This window comes from Poecilia latipinna, unplaced genomic scaffold (genome assembly GCF_001443285.1).
Source record: "Poecilia latipinna isolate Pla-1442-1.1 unplaced genomic scaffold, P_latipinna-1.0 Scaffold1010, whole genome shotgun sequence".
NCBI classification, from domain to species: Eukaryota; Metazoa; Chordata; class Actinopteri; order Cyprinodontiformes; family Poeciliidae; genus Poecilia; species Poecilia latipinna.
In genome coordinates, this window is record NW_015113626.1 from 1 (window position 1) to 26,630 (window position 26,630).

Consider the following 26,630-nt stretch of genomic DNA (forward strand, 5'->3'; position numbering starts at 1 on the left):
GTCCCCTGCATCCCCTCCGTCCCCTCTGTCCCCTGCATCCCCTCCGTCCCCTCTGTCCCCTGCGTCCCGATGCGTCCAGCATCGGTTCGCAGGGAAACATCCTGTTCGGTGTGAGGAGGTTTTCACCTTTTGGAAACGGTGAATCAGCTGTGAGCTGAAGCCGGGGCGGATCTATTTAAAACACCTAAACGCAGCCCCTGTTACCGTGACAACGCGTTTCTTCATTTACACCGTTGCCCCTGACAACCTGGTTTCTGGAGCAGCAGAAGCTGCAGCGTCTCTGTTTCCGTCCGACTGTCGCTGAATGTCTGCAGCGCCAAACTTTCTGCAAACATCAAACCAGCCTGTTGTTCCGCAGAGAAACATCTTCATTCTTAATGGTGCTGATTGTTTTTCTGTCCTTTGCTAAACCAACAAGCCTGTGTGGAGAAGTAACCCTCCTTTCTTTAATAACTTGATGTGAGAATAGATAGTAAGTAGGAGTAGTTTCTACTTTACTTGGGTAATATTAGCTCACAGTAACGCTGTTCTTGCATGACTTCTGACTTCATGTCCTCCGGTTGGTTTCCTGGACGATCCGTCGCATTTTAACCAGAAATGCATCAGAAACGGGTTAAAGTGCAGCTTCGTGTTCAGCGATGTGCACAGATGGACACTAGGTGGTGCTAGAGCGCCTGGCCTTTCTCCTCTTATCATTGGCTTTTTTCTACACAGCGTATTTTATTTCTGGATTTTTCACGTTTCCTCCATCTACTAAACATTTCATTTAAATACATAAATAAGGCCAAATCATCTGACTAACGTTACAATAGAATAAATGTAATAATAATAATAAATGTAAATGCTCTGTAGAGAGGCACGCGGATGAAGCTGTAGTTTCTTTTTCTGTGTTGTAAAACTTATGATCAAAGTATTTCAATGTGTAAATAATATCAGCAGACATCTTAGCAGGTCTCAGGGTTTGTAGCTAATCTGATTAATCTGAACTCTTTGTGGCAGATTCAGGGTAACATAAGTTTATAGGATATTCTGTGATTAACTGTCACTTTGCGGCTTTTAATAATTTGAAAAGGAGAAATTAAAATCTGATCCATTCTCCTTTTCAGTTTTTATTCAGAGAATTTTCCAGCCTTAATGGCCTGAAAGGGACATTCCACAGCACCTCAATACAATTTAAGTCCAGACTTTGACTAGGCCCATTCAAAACATTATTTAAATGTCATTGTTTTTTCATAAGTTTGAAAGCATTTCAGTTTTTAAAACGTCTCATTAGACTTGCCTACCATAAGATGACAGCATCCCAGATTCAGCAGGAAGTGGACAGCGGCTGTACTCTGTGACATCAGGGTCACATCAGTCCTGCAGCTGGTCGCCATGGCGATGAAAGCTGAGCCTTGCAGCAGATCAGCAGCCTGTCGCTTCAGATGGGATCAAAGAAACATTTCTGCTGCTCTCTACAAACATAACTTAGAAATCGACTGTAATAATTTACATCATGTTGATGGAGAAACAATTAAATCTGCATAGAAAGAGAAATGCAGGCAAAGTTAGAAAAGCTTCAAGCTGCTTTTCTAAACCAATGACAGTCCAGATTTGGCAGCTGATGACTTTTAGACGCATTCGTTCTAACCTTGAGTTTTGGCTTTAATTAGCTGCAGAGCTAAAAGCTAAAGGCTAACGGGAGCAACGCGCTACAGAGACGCTCAGAGTGAGAAAATAAACATATTTCTGTTGGACTGAAACTTACACCAGAAGTAATTAACACAAAGAAACAAACGGTCACCTCCTGCGTCGCTCAGGTGTGATTCTGACGTGTCACAAACATTTTCAGATTTTAAGATTCGGCTCTTTTTGTAGCTTTGTGGTTGGATTTAACCTGGATGTCTGACCGGGCTGACCTTTGACCTCTGCTTCCTCTGAACCCAGCTGAGAGGTTCTGTGGCTGCTTTCTGTTCGGGTTTCATGTCTGGCTGAAAAATCCTCTTGTTTCTACTTTTGATTCTTAGCAGGAACATTTAAATATTAATCTTTCCTTCAAACGCTTTAAGTCAAAGCTTCTCTGTTGGTTTTCTGCTTTCTGGTGATTTGAAAAGAAACATAAAGTTTCAGTTTCATCCTGCTGGACGATTCTTCCAGTGTTTTATTGGTTTGCTCTGCTGTTAAATGACTTTTCTTCAGTAGTGGAGTCTTTCAGTGGAAGCAGGCCTGAGAGCATTCCTCACTGTTTTCATGGAGAAACTTTCTCAGCTGTTTGCAGGTTTTCTAAAACCTTCTGGTTCTTTGCTTGTGGGAAACTCTTCTGGATATTCCTTTGACTCAGTAAAGTTCGTTGGCAGCATAAACTCTGTTCATGGTCACCATGAAAACGTTTAAAGATCCGCTGACTGGTGGCACTCAGAGTCGTTTAGTTTCAAATGTTCTCGAATCTTTGTCTGTTCTGCTGATGCTGAAGAAACTAAATTTCTAAACTGAGATGATTCGTCCTTTGCTTTTTAGCCGGTACTAACATTCGGTTGTTCATCACTTGAATTATGTGATGTGACAAAAGTTTTTGCATTGCAGTTTTGTAAAATGCATCCATTTCCAACTAAAAAAGCCACCTCATCCCAGGGCAAAAACCTTTCCTCAAAAAACATTTGTTGCTTTAAATTGCCCTGTTTAAATTAAACAAATTGATTTTTGTCATTTCAATTTGCACAATTTTATGAATAATGGAAACGCAGTTAGTGAGATTAAATCAGCTAAAATTAGTTTGAGCTGATACAAACCATGAATGCTTTCTAAATATATGTTTGTAATTTTCTACCTGTTTTTTAAAGTGTGCAACACTTCAAACCTCTGGTTCGGGTTTAATGTCAGTAGAACCGTAAGAACCGGAGCTAAGACTTTATCACACAGAATAAACGTCTCTGCAACTTTTATGGAAAATAGATTCCAGGAAACTTTTCCATAATTTATGATGCATTTTCCTACAATCCACCGGAAAATACCAGGAGTTTTTATGGACATTAGCATATTTAATCCAGTTCTTCCCTGGAAATTTCTTAGAGATTACACAACTGATTTATTGGAAATTATTATACAAATGATTGTATATTGATTGATTGATTTGTTTTGCTACAAACCACAGTAATAACCAAAACACTCAGCAGAACTTCGGCTCATATTGTGTTTCACTTGAAGACTCAGTCGCTCCACAGGTCTGGGGAATTTGTAAGACATGTTTGATGTATTTTATTTCTTTACAATCTCCCTAAATTGTTGATGTTTTATTGAGATTGATGATCTGATGATGAAAAATGTTTTCAGGTCTTTTCAACTTCAGCTGTCAGATCAGACTTAACAACGTTTTAGCCTGGAAGTCTATAAGCCGTTTAGATCTGGTTCAGATGTTTTTTCAAAGGAAAACCAGGATATTTACAAGACAAACATTTAACTGAGAATGAAGCACATTTTCACTGCGGGTAAACTGGAACGGCCACCATACTGGGGGAGCCTGCCGTGGTTACCTGAGCGTCCAGCAGCGGGTTAAATGCAGCATTAGCAGGTTCACAGGATTTGGGTCGGGTCGGTCCGATCCTGCAGCTGCCTGAGACTGGATGTTTAGTTGTTATTAACTGTGGGCTGATTTGATACATTTTCTTAATTTGTCACCAATAGGTGACTGGTTTATAGCAGCATAGTTAGAAAACTTTACAGTAAAAAGCCAATAAATATAATTTTTTTGTTAAACATAGAAAGCAGGATGCATACTGTATAATCCACATTAATCTGGATAATCTAAATGTATTTTATAATCCCAACATCAACATTGCAAACTGCCTGTTTGATCCGACGCCAAACACAAGTCATTTTTTTATTGTGTAATTTGTGAAATTTCCACTCATCTAGTTGAAATCCTGACCCTAACCAGTCTGTAAACCTTTATGTTTTAAGAATAAATCAGGTTTAAACTGCTGAATATGAGCAACATTTGATGAGGAAACGCCAAAAAACCAACTAAGAAGCAATCCTCAGTGATTGGGACGTTAGCGGTTGAGCTGAAAAGAATAAAAACAAAAAAACTTTTATCTGTGCATCATCCTCCCCCTCCTGACTCACTGTACAGTTTACATGTACCGCTTTGATGCTAACTGCTAGTGCTAATGGCCGAGACTGACTGTGTGCTAACCATGAGCTGATACTCTGTTAAGCTAACACCTGTGATTGTATGCTAATGCTAAATGTTAGCGATGCGTTGCTGTGACAGTGTTTGAATCCCTGCAGATTCCTTCTGGTTTTGCATTTTTTCACACTTTACTGTTTCAGATCATCAAATACATTTAGCAATATTTAACTTTGACCAAGCAGCTGTAGATTATTTTGTCTATTAACAGAATGAAGAGAGATTTCATGTGTAGGAAACGAGGCTAGCCAAACCAACCAGATAATCACCTCCCTTTCAAATTAAACTGATTTCTGGTATGAGCCACATTTATGTGGTTCAGCTTCTGTAGCCTCACCCAGTTCATGTTTTACATAAAGCCTGATTGATGACATGATGGGAAAGTTCCACGACCAGAACCGCCACTGACCCAAAACACAACGGCACGTCTCACCTTTAAAAAATACAAAAATCTGTGCTGGACCGACGAGAGAGACGGACACATTTTAGAAAAATATGTCCTGTTTTATCAGTAAATTAACGTCATAGCAACAGTCAGACATGGTGGTGGAAGTGTGATGGTCTGGGCCTGGAAACCTGCCGTAGCTGCTTATAAACGTTTCAATAATTCACTGCCACCAATGATGGCAGCTGTTGTTCCCCTCAGATTATTTCTGTCACTAACAGCAGTTTGATGATCTGAAACATGAAGGTTTGACATAAAAACAGACGAAATCTTTTAGGGAGTAAATACTTTTTCACGGCACTGCAAGTATTTAAAGACTCCGTACTAACTGTGATTGATTTTGTTTGCTAAGGTAATGCTAACCTGGTAAGACGTAGTGTGCTAACTGTTAGCTAAGACTGTTTAATTGTAGCTAACTGTGTGCTAATGCTACGCGGCTGTTATTCTGTGTGCTAAGCTAATGCTAATAGATGAAAGTGTGCTTTTTGCTTGTGCTGTTGCTGACAGCGTGCTAACCGTGCTAATGGTGTTTGTTTCTGTGTGCCTGTCTGTTCTTGTTCTTGTTGTCTACTTTTCTCTGTTCCTCTCTTGACTTTATTTTTCTCTCTTTTTTCTCCCTCTCTATCTTTCTCTCTCTCTTTCTATCCCTCTCTGTCAGGTCTTATTCCTCCTCCTCCACCTGTTCTACTACCACCACCTCTTGTCGTACCTCCAACAACCCTACTAGCATCACCACTCCTTCCTCCACCTCCTCCTCCTCCTCCTCCTCTCTCTACTCCTCCAGTCTACCTCCTAACAGCCACGCCACCTACCATCAGTACTGCTGCCCCGCGCGCCTCCGCCTGCCCAAGCCTCCCTGCGCCCTGCCCCCCGCCAAGCACCACGAGCAGGCAAGGTAAGGGCCAGAGTCCCTCCACCTCCCCCTGACCTCCTCCACCTCACCTGCCTCACCCGCTGCTCCTCGCTCTGCCTCCACCCACCGGCGGCTCCTTCCTGACCCGTCGGGAGCGGAGGGAAAGGTTGTGAGCTCGTTTAGAGCGAATTTAGCCACGAAGACGATGAGGATCGTTAGGGAACGATTCAGGCATCTGCTGGTTTCCCAGATTTCATTATTTTATACAACTTGGTGACGGATTACGTTGCCGATTAATTGGCACATTCACCAGGTTTTTCATTTAATTTCACACAATATTAAAAATGCAACAAAACTAAGAACTTAATTCTATTTTTGTTTTTTAAACATTTTAATAAATGAAGAATCTTCCGCTAAAATAATATTTCTAATATTGACATGTGGAAACTCAGGCCTTTCTGCTCCACTGAACAGTAAAAAGGCTGATCTGAGGATTATTTATGAAAATGTACATAATTTAAAAGATGTTTAAAATAATGTTTTACAGAATCTGAACCAGGTGAAGCTAAAACTGACACTTGAGGAGTTTAAACATATTTACACATTTTTTAACTCTTAGAGTCAAAATGTTTTAATTTTTGTGCAGCTTTGTTTTATTTGCTGCTCTGAATGTTTGTTCTTTTAGAAAATGACCTTTTTTAGTCTGAAAACTCCAGATAAATTAAATGAGATCATTTCAATAATCGACTAATTAATGTCATATATTTCCTTTCATTCCACGTCACTTCAAGACAAAAAAAAATTTATTATTCTAGTCAATCTGAAGTTTATTGTAACTATGGAAACGCAGCAGATTGCTTCCAGTCGTTTATTATTATTTATTATTTCAAAAGATCAAATGTTTTTTACATCTGGACAAAATCTTACATTTTTAGTCACTTTCTAATAAACTGCTATATATTCATATTTTATTCAAATTTTATGCAAATATCATAACTGAATTTCATTTCTTTGACTTTTTAACCATTTTTTATTTCAAAGGAGGGATTTTTTCCCTTGATTTCATTTAATTATTTAAATTATGAATTATGTAATAAATATTTTTCTACATCTTGACGTTTTATTTTCGCAGTAGTTTGAGTTAATTTGTCTGATATCTGCAGACAGACTGCGGCATCAGATGGGTAAAAACTTAAATACCTCATTAATTTTAGTTTTCTTCTTGGTTCAGCCTCATCTTGGCAGTAAAATGTAACGTCTGTCCAGAAATTCGCTCTGAACGGCGCCTCGCTCTGATCCCCGCTGCTGAAAACCTGCAGCATTAATAATAATAATGATGATAATCTGACTCTGTCACTCACTCAGCGTTAAGGTGAAGCAGCCTCTTCAGCCTCCAACTCTCTCCTCATCCACCTTTTCCCCCAAAAACACAATCATCATCCTCATCTCTCTCTCTCCTCCCTCGCTCGCCCTCATCTCCTCCATCAACGCATCGTCAAACAGACCAGTGACGTATCAAATCCAAACCCATCATAACCAAAAAAATAACACAAACTTCAGATTGAAACACAAAAACAAAATCTTTACTTACATTTTCTGATTTGATTAGTTTGGACGCGATATTTAAATACTTTATTACATCTTTGTTTTAACTTCTGATCCTTCAGCAGTTCCAGTTTCTGGATAAACTTTATGTGCTGTAAACTAAACTGTAAAGTTATTTTGCTTCATGGTTCCAGCATCGTCTTTTAAATTCACTAAACTGTGTATTTTTATAAAAATCTAGACTAAAAGTTGGTTCCTGGAGCTGAAGTGAAGCTTTCAGTCTGCAGGATGTTCTTGGATCTTTAACTTCCAGTCATGCTGGATTTTTCAATTCACAAAGTTCAGATTCTCTTCATGCCCCGAACTTCTGAGCTTCTTTTACTTTGTAGCATTTTATGACGGTTTTGTTAATGCGTATCTAAAAATATCTTCAAAGAAATTTTGAACCATCAACATGTAACTGAATGTATCTTGAATCGGGTTTTTTATTTTGGTGTCTGTGGAGAAAAGAACTGTGTTTACGTCCCGTTTGCTGCGGAGCGGCTGGCGGGTTCACATGGCGCCAACGTTTCCAATTAAACCAGAAAAAGTTGCTGGATTTGTCACGAGTTGAATAAGTTCATGTGATCAGATATTAAAAATCATGACGGCTGTAAATGATAAATTCATATTTCAGTGATGTCACTAGTGCTCATCATCTATCAGCCAATCAGAGGAGACGCCTCAGCTTTAAGCCCCGCCTACTCGAGAGCGGCTACGACCACCGCAAAACGTTTTTATGGAAACATTTTCCTTTTACTAAACTGCTTTGAATTTACTTTTGTAATTCCAATTTGTGGAATTATATGATCAATAAAAATATGTTGATTCATTTTCATAGGAAAAAAACTAAAGTTTGTTGACATTTAATTTCATTTCTGGTCCATTTGCTAAATACAAAAACGTTCAGATTCCATCTGTGGTCATTTTTCAATAGATGAAAATTGTAATTATGTCAGTAATTCTAATAAATTAGCATTTAAACTTTAACACTTAGTGGTGCATTTTAAGTGATATTTTATTGGTGCAACTAAAGAAAATATTTTTTTTTCTTTCTCAGAAAATTACAGTGAATAAGATTTGTTTTCAATTCGTCCAGATATTTTAATCCCCAAATTATTTCTGTTTTCTAAAGAAGGAGCATCGTGATGGAGGATATTCAGAAGCTTCAGGTTTTAATCATTACATGCAGTAAATGCTTTCTGTCCCGGACCTGAACGGGTTCTGGGGTTCTGGTGAGAAATCTGAAAATGCTGCTGATCTGGTGAGACGGGGTCAAGGGTCATTATCCACCGAGAAACAAGTCCTGGGCTGGAAGGCTGCTCAGAGAGGAAGAGCCCATTCCTCCTACAGGCTGAATTCATGGAGGTTTGACCATCTTAATGTAAGGCGGTGGCAGCATCATGCTGAGGCGTTTTACTGCAGGAGGAACTGCTGCACTTCATCAAACAGACGACATCATTAGTGAAAACATTGACACATCTGTAGAAATCAGCCAGGAAGTGAAAGCCTGATGGGTCCAGACGACCGTCAGCTTCCGCTGAACTGGTTCCAAAATGGCTTCCAGGTTTATGTTTACAGCGGCCATCATGAAGCCTCCACACCTGATTCAGTTCCACCAGGAATGGGCCAAAATCCCAGCAGAACCCAAAACGTCTGACCCGGGTCACTCGGTGTAAAGTGCAACTAAACTCCTGATGAAAGAAAATAAATGTTGGAACGTTCCACCAAAGTGGGCGGGGCCTGGACGCTGGGGGCGTGGCTAACTGAGGGGGGGTCAGAAACACTTTTTCTCCTGTATTTAGTGACTTCTGAGACTCACAGACTAGCGACAAATCTAGTGACTTTTCTCTGTTTTCATTGGACACTTTTATGATGACGTCACATGAATGGACCAATCACTGCAGCAGTGGAGCCCCGCCCCTTCCTAAGCTCTGCTGTCAGTTGGTCGTCATGCAGTCGGAGCAGAGGAGGCCCAGTCCAAACAAATCGATCAACACTCGCTGTTCCAGCTCTTGACCACCAGGGGGCGTATGTCTGAGTGAGATGGTTTTATACGGCAACCAAACTGTACAATTAAACTGCAGTATCCACCATTTAACCAAGAGAGGGCAGCACTGAGAGCATTTTAGGCTAAATATTGCAGAATAAAACACATTTACGTTATTGTCTCTTTAAAATCTTTGTTTTAACTGCATATTGTTTTTTTTTTGGAGCTCCTCTCGCTGACAGACCTTTTCCTTCCACTAAACCTTCCACCAATACAGCATTCTGGGCAGCTACATCTTTGGCAATGACCTTTTCTGGACAGTTGTCAGCGATCTTTCCTAGTTTATTGAATTGATTAGGACAGGTCACATTAATCCACATCACCACAGTTCAGTGGAAATATTCAGGAATTAGCTCAATCTAAATTTAACCCTTTCTGTTCTGGCCGTCATGAGACCAGAACATTACAGTGGGTTTATCAGAGGCAATATTAACATTTCTGATTAAATGTTTGTTTTTCTAGAGAATCATCAAATTAAACGGAAATAAACACTTTGAGTTTATCAGTCTGTGTGTAATGAATCTGTTATTAAGATACTGAAACCGCAGCCTCATTATAGACGGATTAATGTTTTAATCCCGTCTTCGAGCCTCGCAGTTTGTTCTTCCATCTCGTCTAAACTGCGATGAATTTCCAAACCTCTGAACTTTGCCCAGTTTTGCGGTAAACGTCTCACTGCAGACATGACGGCGCAGTGAACACAGATTCAGATTCTCTGCTTTATTCAGAGAATCTGAAAACTGGTTTCCTGAAAGCACCGCTGATGGAACATCTGACTGGTTTCAGTTGGTTTTAAGGGACTTCGTTATGAAATTATTGGGCCGTCGGCCTTTTAAAAAGACATTTAGCTAAAATGACCAAACCTAATTCTGGGCTCTTTATCTCTCTTTGCTCGTTTCAAACCGCAGATCTCCTCGTACGGCTGATTTACAATCTGTAAAACTCGTCAGATTATTTAAATGAGACAAGGGAAGTTAAAACTGCTGAATGGGATCAAAGTGATGGATTACAGCCCTGCTTAAAAATCACAGCCGCAGCGGTTATTGCACTAATTTGCACTTTTAGGCATTACATTTGCATTAATGTGTGCTACTGGTCCTAAAAATAGCTCGGCTTTCCCTCCATCGTCATCCATTCATCCTTCCTTCCTGTCCTCTCTGCCTCAGTGGAAACTTTCAGGGTCAGAAGTGACTTTGTTGACCTCTGGCTCTGGTAGTTTCTGTGTTACTGACTCACTTTGGCCCCCAGGCCCCCAGGGGACACTGCTTCACCTCTGCTTGTAGTCACAGATGAGCAAACAGTGACATCTGGTGGCTGACCGCGGTACTGCAAATCCAAATGAAAGCCATTCTGCCCTCTTCCTCTTTTACCTCTTCCTCTCTGTCTGTCTGCTGGTCTGTCTCTCAGAGAGGACGAAGACGATGACATCGCCCATCAGTTCTGTTGCCCCGCCTCCGAGTGCAGTAGCCCCTCCTCTAGGTAACCAGGGGCGACCGTGAGACCCTGGGTAACAAGCCCCCGTCCTCCCTCCACCGTGGTATTCGCCATCCCTTCTTCGCCCTTCAGTCGCCAACAACAAGACGACTTTTGAGTACGAAAAAGATCTTTGAAGTTTAAAAAAACAGGGATACCTGAATATTTTTTTCACTTTAAAGGCTTGTTTGCTCAGAAAACCTGAAGCTACGAGACATAAAAAAGCAAACGACAAGGCCGGCTTTGCAACCCTGCTGCTAATCTTGTTGAGGTGTTTCAAACCTGCGGCTCAGATAAAGACGCTGAGCTTCAGTCTGCAGCGTAGCTCCGGTCCGAGCTCCACGGACACTCTGAGAACAAACTCAGACCTCGTCTCCCGCACCGTTCCTGCCCCGCCCCAGCATGAAGCCATGACCCCGCTGCGCCCGACGTCTGCCCCCCAGCGGCCAGCAGGCGGCGCTCCGGGCTGCTGCACAGCCGACCCTCCCTGAACGAGAAGAACTCTGCGGAGAGTTCATGAACAGCCTGAGCAGCTCTGCCCGGTAACCGTCCGTCGTTCTGGAAACCCGACCCGCTCCGCCGCAGGGCAGCGGTGACCGGATCCATGATGTCGACTGTCTGCTCCTTTATCAGGCAGCCGGGTTCTTCTTAGAACTGCACCTTGTCTTAGGTCCAATGTTTGATGGTTTCTAAGCAGATGAGGGTCTGTGTTGATGTTTGGAGGAACATAAATTTGCCAGAAGGATTTTGGATCTTTAGGTGAAACTAAGAGACCGGATTTCAGTCCATCCCACCTCCAGCCTGAAGCAGCAGATTGTCGGAGATGCATAAACGCTTGACGTGCCCTGTTGGCAGTTTTAGGGAGAACCCCGGTGCCTAACCTGTACAGCACACACACACACACACACACAGCAGCTGCAGCCGTCGCCTGACTCGCATCTGGATCAGTGTTTACACACACAGGACTATACTGTCATTAAACCACATAGCAAAGCAAGCTGGGATTTATGGTCCGGACGGAGACGTGCAGACCAAGCTCACAGAGAAGAAGAAGAAATGGCAGCAACTGCTACTGGCCAAGAATCTGGGAGGGGCTGGATAGGTTTATGATAATCTGAACAGTTTTCACAACACAAGCTGCTAATATTCCCAGAAGTGCATGAGCCATCAGAAAGTTGGGCAATAAAACACTTAGAGAAATGAAAAATAAAAAAACAGGAGGTTAAAGGTTAAAGTTCCTGACAGCAGTGGTGGGCACACTTCAGCTAAAGTGCTAATACTAGCTGAGCTAATTTTAAGCTTAGCGCTTTAGCTGACTTTGAAAACATTTAGCACAGTTAGCTTCTCCTAAACTTGTACAGGTGCTTGGGGGCTGTAGTCTTTTAAAGACGGATTTAAAAGGTTTTACCGTTTAAATTTGATTTTTGGGACAATTCAGAAATTAATTGAAGGTAAAATCTGGAAATTAGGATTTTGTTGCAGATATTGGAGGTGTAAATGTGTCATTTAGATAATAAAAAGTTAACATTAAAGTTCACTGAGGTCATATTTTTCTATTCCAAATAAAATAGCAGAATTTGTTGAAGCAGTTTCAACATTTTATTGACGATAAAAGTTTCATATCCTTGCAGAATATTCTTCACAACAATCCTCACGTTCTCCTCCCCTGATTTGGTGAATCAAATGCTTTTTATTCTGTACCCAGAATGCATTACTGTAGTTTTACAGTATACAGTTTAAAATCTACTGTTGGGTTAGTACAGCTAACCTTTTAGTTAACGATTCCCACCACTGATGGTAGACATCTACCTGGTAGAATTTAGCATGTTAGCATTAGCTTTTGCTAAATACCATGATGGTATAGTGCTTTACTTAGGTTTATGATTGTTGCGTTAGCGTTAGCACAGCTAGCTTTTTGTTAGCGGTGCTCACCACTGAACATCTAAAGCCAATATGGTGACAGGAAACAGGAAGTCGTACCAGCTCAGATCTGATCACTTCTTAATTGAGAGGTTTGGTTGTTTGAGAATATGTCAGAATGAGTTCAGGAAGGTAAAGCTTGGTCTGCATGCGGGATTGGAAAATGAATTTTACGTGACAGTATTGCCTTGACTGCTGTGAACACAAACACTCTGAAAGAGAGGAAGCGGATCAGAGAGCATGATGAAGAAGCAACAGAAGAGCCTTTGGTCTTCCCCTTCCTAAAAACAACCATCTGTCATCTTTTTGTTAAACTCTTGAGTTTTTTCTCATCCTTTGTCTTAAATAACTTAAACAATCCTCTGCTTCAGTGTAAAGTACATTTTTTAAAAAGTTTCAATTCAATGAAAACCAAACCTTTTATTGGTCACTTTAAGAACCGACACTTCCAGGACATTTGAATCTGTTTGTTTTAATGTTCCCACATTTGTTTTGTTGGGTTTTTATTAACTTCCAACTGCACTGAACTATACTGGATATGTTGTTCCTCAAGTTGATCAATTTATTAAATGTAGCGTTATAGTTTTTACGGAAAACCAATTTAAAAACATAATTTTTTAATCTTCTCATTACTCAGTTCTCCCGGTCATGAATTTCCCCAGTGTGGGGCAATAAAGGGTATTTCTATTCTTTATGCATCTATACATCTATCAAGTGGCTTAAACAGGTCTGACAATCATTGCGTTATTTTGATTTTTATTTAACCTACTTTATCCAGGTAAGTTAAATTAAAACTGAATTCATACTTGTTGCTTTGATTCTCTGCCGTTCGGCAGGGCTTCATGAAGTAAAGATCAATTTTAAAAAATAAATTCACTGATACACTTTACACACGTTTGGAAATTGGAAATTAAAATCATTTTGAGTTATTGTACCATTTTTCTTTTGACAACGAGACATAAATATAACTAAATATCCAATATTACAGGTAATTTTACTGTTCTACTTTTGTGTTGGCTAGTTAACATTGTTCCTGTTAATTGTGGCCAACATTTTATTATACTTTGAATATAAAAAGTTGATCACAGCTTCAGAATGTGTGGCTGTAGTAATAAAATCATGTTGAGTTTTCTACAGTGTCATTAGCCATTAGCCTAGCATTTCCTACTTACTTCTCCTGCTTTGTATTAGCATTTATCATAGTTAGCAAGTTTGCTTTGTGCTACTCGTCAAAACATTTTTTATGATATACTGAAGTTATTAGTTAAATATTTGTGTTGATACCTATAAGTTTGATTTTAATGAAATATGTGAGTTGTCTGGAGTTAGCATCAGAACAGTTAGCCTTGCATGTTCTGCTTTCAGCTACCTGTGCTGTTACGTATTAGCATTTAGCCTTGCTAGCAAGCTAATAATAATCTCGTTAATTTTCTGTGGCATAGAGTGTTGTTGTTATGCATACATGTGAAAGTAGCAACACGTCTTAAATATTTAGGAATAAAATGTTTTCAGTCGGTATCAGAAGCCTAGTTAGCGTAGCGTTTCCTGATTGAAGTTTACTGCTGCTGCAGTGTATCAGGATTTAGCATTAGTTCCGCTTTATTCATTAATTTAGTGTAAGAACAATATACAGTGTCAACATTAAATGTTTTGTGTAGACAAAAGATTCTTTCTCTTCATTGATGTCTGCAGTTGGCATCAAAATAATTTGGTTCCTGCTTTAAGCTATTCATTCTTAAGTCTGTTAGCACTTAGCTTTGTTTACAAGCAAACTATTGTTCTGGATAATTGTTGCATTCTTTAAGGAATAACTCTGTATTAATATACAAGATAATTTGTTTAAAAATTATCTTGTGTAGTTTCAGCAAATTTGAGGACCAGCTCAAATTTACTGGTCCTGTTGTGATGAGTGAAATTCCTACAGTTAGCACCGGAACTGTAAGGCTAGCAATTCACACTTTTAACCACTTTTGGTGCTTTTGTCATATTTGCACTTGGTAATATTTATAGTATACATTATATTTATCTTAAACAGTTGCTTTGAGAATCTTTTATGTTGGCAATCAAAGTGTTAGCTGAGCAGATCCTGGTTTTATGCATTTCTGCTGCTATTGTTAGCATTTAGAAGCGTTAGCATACTAGAAAAGTTGCTAACTTTTAGTGGCAAACCCAATATCAAGAAATTATTTCACATCATGTAAACAGATAAGGTCATGATTTCAGTATTTGTGAAAGTAGAAAAATAGTTTTTTCCTGCAGTGAAGAGTAAAATGTTCGCAGTTAGAATTAGCATTGTTAGCTTAGCATTTAATGCTTTTAGCTACTTCTGTTGTTTTAGAATTTAGCATTGTTTGCAGTGATCTTATTTCTGCTGTTGTTTGTGGCATGCTGACGTTTAGTTTGAAAGATTAGATATCCAAATATTAGTAATGATATTAAATCACTTTTTCTCTATTTTTATCTTATTTTTCTTTATTTTATAATTTCCCTATAATTTCCCTAATGACCCTTTGGTTGAAAACAAAATGAAGCAGCTGAAATTGTCCATAGACACCTGAATTTTTTCTCCAACCTGGTAAAATTGAGATTTTATCGTGTTTTTAGAAATCGGTCGGAAGGCGTTCCTGAGCAGCAAACAACTTAAAACTGCAGATTGGCGTTGCTGATCTCTGCAGCGGTTATATAACCACTTTCCTGCTTGCAGAAGGACAAATTAGTCATGATCATTCTCACAAGTTCATGCCCTATGAAATATGGCATAATGAAACGGTGTGTGATGTTCTTTCAGTCTTCATGACAGGATTTCATCTCTGCAGCAGTTTGGCATAGAAAGAGGCCAGATTCCTCTTCTGTCCATCGACACTGATGGAATATCCTGCTGGGCAGATTTTTGCTGAATAGTCAGAAAAGTCAACAGTTTAAACAACAAAAGCTGTGGAAAGTAAAAATACGTCTGCTGACATCTAAGTCTCGTTAACGTGGTTGATCAAACGCGCCAGCAAAGCATTTGAACGTCTTTTTTTTTTTTTTACTAAATTTTTACCAGTGGGTTAAAAGAGACTAGAGCTAGCCAGTCTGACATGATGATGTCAGCAGATGTCCAGTGTTTGGAGGGACGGCGCCACCTTGACATGGTAACTAGGAGATGGTGGACATTTTTCTGGACATGCTGATTAATTAAAAAAAGGCCTTGCTCACACGCAGCCGGATATCTGAGAAGATGAATAGATTTTTATGGGTTTTGGTCTTTAATCGACTCAAAAATTACACTTTATATCATGGAGAACTTTATGAAAAACCAGATTTTTGGGTCCCAGGCATTACTGTCTGCGATGACAATATATCCACGTCTTATTAACTTTATATTCTCATATTATCTAAAAGTGGTTCAACCTATAAATCTGTCCACACAAAGGAAGCTCCTGGTGACGTTTGATTCCCAACAGGAAGTCGTGGTTGTTTTGAAGCAATCTGATTGGCTGACTGGTTTTAGCTTTGCACTGTGCTGCCCCCTATGGGTTTGGCATGTCTGAAACGGCACTCAGGGCAGATTAAAAGGGAGAGTTATTAATTTTTATAAAACTCTGACTATGTGTGTTCAGTGCCACAGTCAGTAGAGGAGAAGGTGAATTTTACTGTTCAGTGGATTTAAAATCCTCTGTGAGGAGAAAAGTTTGAGATCAATGAAGGCAGGAGGAGAAGAAGCATAACTTCATTCCTGAACACTATTTGCTCCCTGATACTTGATTATTTCCTATTTTTTCCCTGTTCAAACATGTTTTTTGGGTCTTTGACAGATTAGCATGCTGGTATAAAACGGTGGTGCTGTGAAGAACCAGGAGTGTATCAGGTCATGATCCAGTCATGGAGTGTTTGCCTCCTGGAGGACGTGGCGGGCCGGTTTGATGACGTCTGGAGGGTTCAGGAGGTTGATCAGTGGAGGTGAAGAGAGAGCTGAACTTTAATTTTACCAATAATGATACGTCCGATCTCTATGGATCAGACGGATGATTGATGAAGAATGAGATGACAATTAGAAACGTCTAAAATGCGTTTACCTGGACTGAGCCTGATGGGGGGCTGAATCACCTGCCGTGTTTCTATCAGTGTTTTTATGCTCATTTTAAAGAATCACATTACAAAAGGTTGGTGAAAACATCAGCATTCAAAATAACTTCGTTCGCTTTAGATGTGTTTTGGTTTTTCTGAAAAGCTGCAGGAGAGACGGAAACACATCTGGTGAGTAAGTTCAGACCTCCTGCAGCCTGGAGGGGAGGACTGTCCACCTGCGGGAGGCGCTGCAGGCTGGGATGGCGGGCAGAACGCTCCCATCGCCTGAGGTCCAAACCTTACCACAGGCACGAAACTCTGAAGGTCTCAGTCCAGACCTTCAGTTTGGAGGAGATTCTCCATTTCCTAAATGGTTTGCAGCGTCGATATCTGATGAAATGGAAACCAGTAAATGGAAACACACATAATTATTTTTATTTTAAACGTTTGCTCTAAACTCCAGACAGTTGGATGAAAACATAACTACTGACTGTCCTGAAGAAAAACTGACTTTTCTGCTCATCAGTTTTCTTGTTTTAATGAAGTGAAAAAGTCAAACATGTTGATGGAAAATAAAATCAGGAATCTGAAAAAGGTTCAGCTGAGGGTTTATCATCATAAAATGATTTCATTTGCTTAGCTATAAGATTTGCTGCAGCAGCACAAAGGCTCTCCTGTTGGCTCCTTCCTCTCTGCTCAGATGCTTCTTCCTCGTCTCCTCTTCCTCCTTACAGGTGTTTCTTTTATTTCCAACCACAAGATGTTTTCTTCTCTGTGTCCCATGATGTAAATATTCAGATCATCCATTCTTTAGTCTGTTGACTTTATTCTTATGTAAATTATTTAAAAAACAGATGATAATGGATGAAATATAATATATTATAAAAGTTTGAAGTTTGAAGTGATAAAAGCAGAGTGTACGCGCTGATGAAGGTGATCGTTTCTGTGATGATGAGGATGATGAAGGTGGTGAATGGTGAATTAAAAACTGATTCTAAAGGAATTTCCTGTGTGTTTTATTGTGAAGGTCCTGCTGGTCAGTTGGATCATATTTATAAAAATCAGTCACATTATAATCATTTTTCTAATATTATTGGTTTATTTGTTCGTATCATGAAGTTTTATCCTACAGGACTGTCTTAATAGACGTATGTCTATTGCATAAGATAAAGCTGCAGTGTCGGTGAAGAGTGATAAATTACAATAAATAAATATTTTAATGTATGCTGCAGAATTATTTAAATAGGATTAATTTCATATGCTTCAATTCAAAGTTTGATTTAATTCTAAAAGCTAGTTATTTAGTGATTTAATCAATTACTTCATGTTTTAAATAAATTCATCAAACTCTGGGCGGGATTAGGGGAAACGCTGTCGTCTGATTGGCTGCTTCAGTCAGCAACTCAACACAACTTCCTCCCAGTTTGCTGCGACTCTGAGGTCAATATTTTCACTGGAATGTGAAAATAATTCCAAAAAATTGCTGTAATTAATTTTTTACAAACTCTGGATGAACAGCTGGAGCCAGTGGAGGAAGCTGCCGCAGACATTAGCTCCGCCCACTGGCTAACGGCGGCTAGCGCCCTCGTCTGTTATCTGCCGCAAACAGAAAGCTGCTGGGCATCTACAGTCTTCTTCTGCATGCGGCCGATTGGGTCGCATTTAATTAGTAGCATAAACAAACGCTCTACAGAAAATAAAAATAGGATTTTAGCAAAAAAAACTGGAATTGAGCATCAAGACCTGCTGTGTGAATGTTTCTTAGTTTGGACATTAAAATGTGATGCGTACATTTCTGTCCTCTGCTTTACAAAAACCATCAGAAAATCAGTTTCATTTTGCAGATTTATGAGCGTCTCAAAGTTGGAGCTCTTCATTTTAGGAAAGCTGCTATAAACTCATGTTGAACACATTTCCCAGCCAGCATGCCTAGGTGGGACCCATGTGGGGACAAGGAGGGCAGACTATATGGGTCCCATATGGGTTTGTCCGCGGGTTCCACGATGGCCCCACATGGGTTTGCCCATGTAGGGCCACCGCCCAAATGGGTGCTACATGGGCCCTAATTGGACAAAACCCATGTGGGCCACCACCATATAGGGCCCATGCAGGGCCCATGTGGGCTCTGGCCCTACATGGGCAAACCCATGTGGGGCCATCGTGGAACCCGCGGACAAACCCATATGGGACCCATATAGTCTGCCCTCCTTTTCCCCACATGGGGCCCACCTAGGCATGCTGGCTGGGTTTTACTCAGTAACATGTTTCTTATTCCTACATACATTCCAGAAACTAAACCAACCAACAAGTCAGACCAGAGCATTGCCAGCAGGACAGTTAAGTACAATTATGTATTTTCCATTTTATAGCATAATCAAGTAATTATGTTGCTTTCAGTTGTTATAAAAATACATGACTTAAAATAAATTTGATTTTGTAATTTAACGCCTTCAAACTGGGCTTCTGTCTCTTTAAGAAGCATCTCCTCTTTCCGACACTCCAGCACAATGCTTCTCTGTTATGCCATTTGTAGCAGTTCTTAGGAGCTCAGCAGATGCACAGCTCCACCAGGGGATTGCTAATGCCTGCTGCCGCTAGTCTGGAGGATCTGTGTGGGAAGCCAAGGGGGCTTTGTGTGGAAATGGGCAGAGTTTTGTGAGGGCAGCTTATAATTTTCTGTGTGAACATAAATTAGGTCTGAAATAAACCAAATAAATTCTTTGCTCTCAGTAAATGGCTTTAAAACGTTGAGGGTTTAATGAGCGGTCTGGTGGGAGATTCCTCTGAGTGCATCTGAGGTCAGCAGGAGGCAGAAGACTTTAATTTAATTAAGGTCTTAGAGAGCGGTCAGGAGGAGGTGGCAGGAGGCGCAGTGCTGCAGACCAGAGGAGGATCTACGTCGGATCAAACCCACATCAGAACTTTTACCTTCACGCTGGATCTACCTGGATTTTTAACCAGTGGAGTGGACGTCCTTCATGCTCTGATGAAGACACAGGAAGTGACGTCAGAGGCTCAGCTTCTTACTTCAACACCTGCATGGATGACTCTTTATATTCAGACTCTTCCTGCTTCCTCACTGACTCGGTGACCCGGTTCTGACTCAGCCAGGCCCAGTGGAGTCCTGATGACTGCAGCAGTGAGTGAGAGCTGGAGCTGAGGGGGAATGAGTCGTTCTCAGTAGACAGACTGATGGTTTTTACCACCTTCTGCTTCTGGATGCCCTTTTCTTACTGTCTGGTAAATAGGAAGCTGTTGAAACGAGCTTTATGCTGCTAGCTAAGCAGCTAATAGTTTTGAGCCAATGAGATGAGCTGGAGACTGAGTCTCTTCCTCATTCTGAGAACCTGAACCTGTTTAACGCGTCTGCATTTTGGTGAAATCAGTTTTTCTGCTAGCAGAGCTACTGAAGCTAATCTGCGAGCTAATAGAGCTAATCTGTTCTAGCGTAACGACTCACACAGATTAAAAGATCTCTGACTAACGGCTTCACACAGCCACTGCTGAGGACAGAGGGAATGTCTTCTGTTTTACGTCTCTTTAATTTGTTTTTATTTACAAATTACAGGCGGAAAATCCTGCAAACTTCATGCTAACATGTTTTAGCTTTTTCCAAAATCTGTTTCCATGGATTATGTTTGCATTCATAATATATATATTTTAAGTTATTAAATATTAACAATTCTTTCCATAAGCCTACATTGTTAATAACAGACTTAATGATAGCAGTGACAAACAAAGGCAGCTAAAATCTTGTAGTTAATTTGAAGAAGCTAATATTAGATGTGACTGATCAATAAAGTATTGGAACGTGTAAAAAAGCCAAATAAATTAATGATTTAATATATATAAGTATATATATATAAACATTTTTGGGGCTCATTTGAATTAAAGTTAATTTTCTAAACACACGTTAGAAAACTTAAAAAATCCAAAAGTCACAATCTAGAGAAAAAATGATGACTAGTTTCTATTAATCTGAGAAGTGAACAAAATAAATGATCCAACATAACGGCCATCATAACATGGCGATTGATTTAATCTGAAACATTTTTCATTTGAAAGGTTTTAAAAATACATAAAAAATGAATCTATAATAAAAATAACAATACATTTAAAACCAATACCATATCTCTGGTAAATAAAGATAAAAGCAGAGTTTTAAAATAAAAGCCCATAAAAGTCAATTCGTTTGTCAGCGACAAAATACATAAAACATTTCTGCAGCTTCACAGATAATATTTAACAATTTATAGGAGATTATCTGTGACGGAACAAGCAGTTAATTATAAATCTTTATTTCCAGGCTCATTAACCTCCAACACTCACAGCAATTTACAAAACAGGAATTTAAATATGAAGAATTATTAACACCAGTGGTCATTGTCTGACCCATAATTTCCTGCAACTCAGAATGAGCAACGAATAAGAAATCATTTTTAAAAATCATATTTTATCTGAAAAGTAGTTTTTAAAATGTGCACAGCTGCAGAAGGAACCATTTCCAGCATCATTATCTCAGCATGGAGACTTAATTATGTCATTACCTGAAGATATTTTCTGAAGGTGCCTCGTCTCATTTGGTGTCACTGTAATTACAGTTAATCTGTTCAAGCATGGAAGCAATTTGTCCTCCCTTCTAAATACTCTAAAGCATATTTTCCCCTTAGATATCCAGATAAATACATGATGCATTATTTATACATTAAATTATTATTAGTAAATGATCAATACTTCAAGGCTGAGGAAGGAGGAAACAGATGGGGATTCGTTATGAAGGCTAAACAGATTTATTTGCAATATGTCTGAGTGACTATAATCATTAAATCAGCCTGTTATTTATTTATGCAAGTTGGTTTTAACAGACATTTTCTAATCACTTTAAAACAAGCAGTCAAACGTGTTAAAAAGGTTTCGTTCTCTCACCAAACTTTGTTTCGGTTCGTTTTCCTCCGTCAGCCTCTTTGCCTCTTGGCTGACAAACCCGGCGGCGTGTTTCCAGCAGATAACACGCTCTGCGTTCGGAGCCTGGCAGGCCTCAGACTGAGAAACGCCTGCAAGCCGCTGTGGAAAAGCAGCCGCTCGTTCTGGAGAATCAGCACTGATTTTTTTATTGCTCCTCCAAGGACACGCAGCGGGAAGATGAAACATTGTGCTTCTCAATCATCACCTCCAAGGAAACCATGGAAACCAGTTAATTTAAAGAGAGCAAACTGCATCCATCACTTCCCAAATCAAGGCATCATCTGGTGTGATCTGCCTGCTGCCACCTGAAATCTGCTAAATATTTTAGAAACAAGCGTTACAGAGAGACGTAGCTGTTTGTGATTGTTTTTCCTGGTATAAACATTTTTAAACCACATTTCAGAAGTGGAAACACTGATTTCAGTGAGACATCGTCCTTCATGATGTCTGAGCAGAAACTGGTGCTGGAAACAAAACATCCTCAGAAAGTGAATGAGAAGAAGCAGGAGTGTGTCGTTAAAGTCTGATGAGAAACCTTCAGGTTGCTTCACATGGCAACGCTTCGGACTCCAACGAAAAATAAAACGCGTAGAAAAATAGCCGGGATGTTCGGCGTGCGAGATGTCTGCGACCTTTGCCCTTTGTTCTGTCTGCGCTCGGCCGGGACCTGGCTGCCTCTACGCAGGTAGGCGACCCTCAGGCTCAGTTTCACCTTTACATCAGTTTTAACAAACTAACTTAACCACATCTCCTTTAGCCACCATTTTCCATTTTTTCTCTGTCTTCTTGGCGGACATGAAGTTTTATGATCAGATGAAATTGCTCTAACTTTAGGTAACGGGTTTATGGAGGCCTTTTCAGACAAGGCTCTTTATTTTACTGCCATGTTTTATATAAACTTTACATCTTTTCTAAAGTATTATATCTTTATTTCCAAGATAGTCTTGTAGTCTAATTCTTTTGGATTCTTTGATTAGAGCTACGTATCGTCTGCATAGCGATAAACACTCAGCAATCCCTCAAAGGAACAATATATGAAACCAGGAAAATGCTCCATTTTCATGTATGAAAAATATATATACGATATTCTCTGGCTGAAACAACTTCTTGGGAAAACAATCATTACGTTACCCACAATGCACCTCTTTGCAGTTCCGCTCGTAGCTTAACTAGCTAGTTTCTGTGCTTCCTGTAGCTCAGTGTGAGGACAGGTGCCACGCAGCAGGAATAGCCGTTGGCTATCAGTCCTTTGCTAACTGTGTGTGTTGTTACTTTTTTCCTGCCAGAAATTTGTGTTTGATTTGCTTTTAACTGTTAGTTCATGTGTGGTGTTATGGCGCCCTCTACGGGATTTCCTGTGGTAATGCATGACCCTCTGTGTGTAGTTTACCTTTGTGGTTATTCATATATACTTTTATTGTTGTCTTCTTTTTCAGAAAAACACATAGATATATAAATCTACAGCATCATCTGTACCTTCATATCCTGTATACCTGCTACCCTCATCAATAAACAATGACCTTTGACCTGTTCCTTCTGACTGAGGAAGATTCAGTTGAATCTGTGGTTAGTGGATGTTAGATGCACACAGTGTCTGACCGTCGCTTCATGTTGCCTCAACGTGATCAGGAGACCCAGCGGCAATCAGACAGAGGTCAATGCAGAGTTTTAACCAGGGGTCAGGGGTCAGGGGTCCCAGCAGGAACGACCCGAAGCTTACATGTTCATGGTCTAGTCAAAGTCCAGCCCTAGAGTCATGTTGGTCTGTTCAATAACATGAATGGAAACAATAATAACTGTGTGTCATAGAAAATCTGGGTGTTTTGATGAACTTTGACCTGAAACTTCAAAGCCACATAAAGACGGTTCCAAAGTGGGTCTTCTGCTTCTGACTAGAACCAGGAAGGTAGAGACACCACCCAGTTCTACACCACCTAGTTCTACACCACCCAGTTCTACATCACCTAGTTCTACAGTCCTTCACTGACAGAACAGACTTTAATCTACTGCTGGTAGTTTATAAATCACTGAACGGATTAAAGATCTGCTGCTGATGGATCAGCCTCCAGACCTCTCAGGTTCTGGTTCAGGTTCTGGTTCTGGTTCAGGTTCTGGTTCTGGTTCTGGTTCTGGTTCTGCAGACATGAAGAAGCAGCATTCAGCTTCTATGCAACAAAATATTTAACAAACTTCCAAAAAAAAACTACAAAACAGCTGAAACACTGAGATTCTTTAAATCTAGACTACAAACCTGCCTTTGATTCCTAATAACTGGAGCATTGATCAATACTGTATATTTGATGATTATTGATAATTGGTTACTGTATTATATTTTGCCTTGTTCCTGAAATGTTCTACACTAATAAAGTTGATGTGATTTATCTGCTGGCTGCAGTTAAATTCACAGTTCAGCCTGAATAAATAAAGTGAAAGATGAAGGAAAGAGCAGAGGAAGAGAAGAGCTGGAGGCTTTGGGTGACATGGAGCAGGAAGTGGAGGACAAAAGGTTGGAGCAGAGGAAGGAAGTGATGTGAGCAGCGATCAGGCTGGATGTTCTGCAGCGTTTCGGCTTCATCTCCCCACCTGTCACTGAGCAGGCTGCACGTTACCGCGCTGAGCCCAGAGGCTCGCAGGCAGAAGGAAGGAAGAGTGTGTGCTTATCTTAAAAACGTGTGTGTGTGCGTGTGTGTGTGTGTGTGTGTGTGTGTGCTGCTGGGATGAATGGCTGAGTGCGCACCAATGCGAGTGACAGGCGCACTGGAGACACGTGGAGGAGAGGCTGTCATGCATCTCCATGGAGGATCCACCCAGAGAGGAAGGAAAGGAGGACAGGGGTTAGACCGGGGGGGAGGGGGGGGGGCAGGGGGAGGAGCCGGGGGAGTGGCCGGGCGAGCGAGGCAGACAAAGCAAAGCAGGAGAGAGAGAGGCAGAGGAAGGAGACAGAGAGGTGTGTGAAAGTGTTTTATTCTCTGCTGTAAATGAACAGAAGGCGTCTCCATTGTCTTCACAACGGTAAGACGCTCCACCGTGTGTGTGTGTGTGTGTGTGTGTGTGTGTGTGTGTGTGTGTGAAGGTGTGTCATCATGCATGCCATACCTGCACACACCGGTGTGTGTGTGTATGTGACCGCTGCATCCAAGGATCATGTTCGTCAGAATGAATCAGAGCGCAGTGTGTGTGTGTGTGTGTGTGTGTGTGTGTGTGTGTGTGTGTGTGTGTGTGTGTGTGTGTTACAGTCTCTGTGTTGGTTTCCTCAAACATTCAGAGCGTCTCAGAACAAAGAGCTGCTTTAAGCTTTGGGATGACCTGCTTCATTTGCTCTGCTATTGTTGAGAGGACCAGTGTGTGTGTGTGTGTGTGTGTGTGTGTGTCAGTGATGTGGTACCGGTTCAGGCTGCGTTCGGATCAGAACCGGTGTTAGAGGTCGACTCCCAGTCAGAGGGGAGCGTCTTTGACCGGGACCATGAAGTCCTCCACTGACCCAGAGATCAGCCGTAAACCGTTCTTCCTGTTTCATCGCATTTAATCTGGAATAATCTGACAGATATGACCCAAAGTAATGACACCCTGAGGGGCGTTAAGGAACCGCCCTCAGCAGGGAACCTGCCTTTAAGCCTGTATGCTAACTGCTAATGACTCTTTTGCATCTGAAAGCAAATAACTCAGTCACACAGCCTCTGTTCACGTATAAAACCATCCGACTGTAAAACTCTGAATATTCTCGTGACTCAGAAAATGTTCCCAGCATCTGGTTGTGACCAGATGGTCATTTTTGGAGTGGCCTAATCAAAGCTTGGACTGAATTCCAAATGAAAAATGAGGCGTGACCTAAAACAAAACTAGCTTTGCTTAAAAACCCTCCAATGTGGTTGAAATAAAAGTATTTGACAGAGGCCAAAACATTCTGAGTGATTTAAGAGACTCATTAGCAGTTAGCTAAACTATTAGCCACTATTAACTTTCACTGCATGTTTCCATGAAAACTGTGAAAAATGCTCAACACTGTGATTAGCTTTCACTGCATTAGACTCCACTACTGAAGAAAAGTTCTCATTTGTTCCAGCATTAGCAGCGGCAGCTGCCACTGAAGCTGTAAGCTAACTGCTAATGACTCTTAAGTTGTGGCCCTCCCGTCTTTGCAGAATTATTTTATTTCAGACACACTTGAGGGTTTTTAAGCATAACTGGTTTTGTTCTAGAGCCAAGCTTTGACTAGGCCACTCGAAAAACGACCACCGGGTCACATCCAGATGCTGGCAACATTTTCTGAGCCAAATGAAGATTCAGAGTTTGAGTCAGATGGTTTTATACATGAACTGTGTGACGTAAATGATTCAGCTGCAGTTCCACCCTGCAACCCGAAGAGGGCGGCACTGAGGCGGATTTAGGAAAACATTCCAGAACTAAACAATTTACACGAAAACGTGAAAATTTGCAGCAAAGCATTAAGACAGAAAACTTTACCTGATTTTCACACATCAGTTCAAATCTGAGCTGATTTCTTGGTTTTCTTTGTAGCGTCTTCCCTCTGCTGTCATGCAAAACTCCATTTATGGTTTACTTTGACTGGGTTGTTGGTGGTTGACCTGGTTTCTGCTCCTTTCTGAAGGTGCTGAAAGCCGAGTGTTTGTCTGACAGTTGGATTCTCAGACATGTCGCCTCCTCCTGGTCGGAGGTGAGCAGCTTCTCGTTGTTCCGTGTTTTCTGCTCCATCCAGCTGCTTCAGTCGGCCACATGGCCTCCCTGCAGATCGTTCAGATCAGCAGAAAGCCTGAGGAGGAGCCATCGATTAAAGTCCAGAGTGTTGATGCAGGGAAACGTGAAGCACGCAGAGTGGAGACGAAGGGCAGGAGAAGGAGGAACCACTTCCTACAAGCTTTCTGTGGAGATTTTAAAATGTCTCCTTGGTCCTGAAATCATAGAAAATCTCAGCTGTAGTTTATGAATCTAAGATTTGATTAAAGTTTTTTCTTCTGCTTGGACTGCAGTTTTTCCACACGTCCCTCGTTTGCTGAAGCCGCTCTGCTTTTGGAGCTTTTCTTTCAGAGATTATTTTTTTCTTTCAGAGATTATTTTTTTCTTTCAGAGATTATTTTTTTCCCAGGATTTTTTCTGCTGCATCTTC

General features: G+C 40.6%; 2 long non-coding RNA genes across 2 annotated transcripts; one reads left to right on the plus strand and one right to left on the minus strand.

Annotated features, from left to right (window-relative positions):
• The first annotated feature begins 5,234 nt into the window (after positions 1–5,234).
• On the plus strand, positions 5,235–11,481 carry LOC106958739 (uncharacterized). The gene is made up of 2 exons (XR_001427206.1): positions 5,235–5,505; positions 10,505–11,481. It is a non-coding gene; the product is annotated as an uncharacterized LOC106958739 (long non-coding RNA).
• Positions 11,482–19,264: 7,783 nt separating this feature from the next.
• Positions 19,265–20,246, minus strand: LOC106958733 (uncharacterized). The gene is made up of 2 exons (XR_001427205.1): positions 19,727–20,246; positions 19,265–19,696 (listed from the first exon to the last, which is right to left on the minus strand). It is a non-coding gene; the product is annotated as an uncharacterized LOC106958733 (long non-coding RNA).
• Between the last annotated feature and the right edge of the window lie 6,384 nt (positions 20,247–26,630).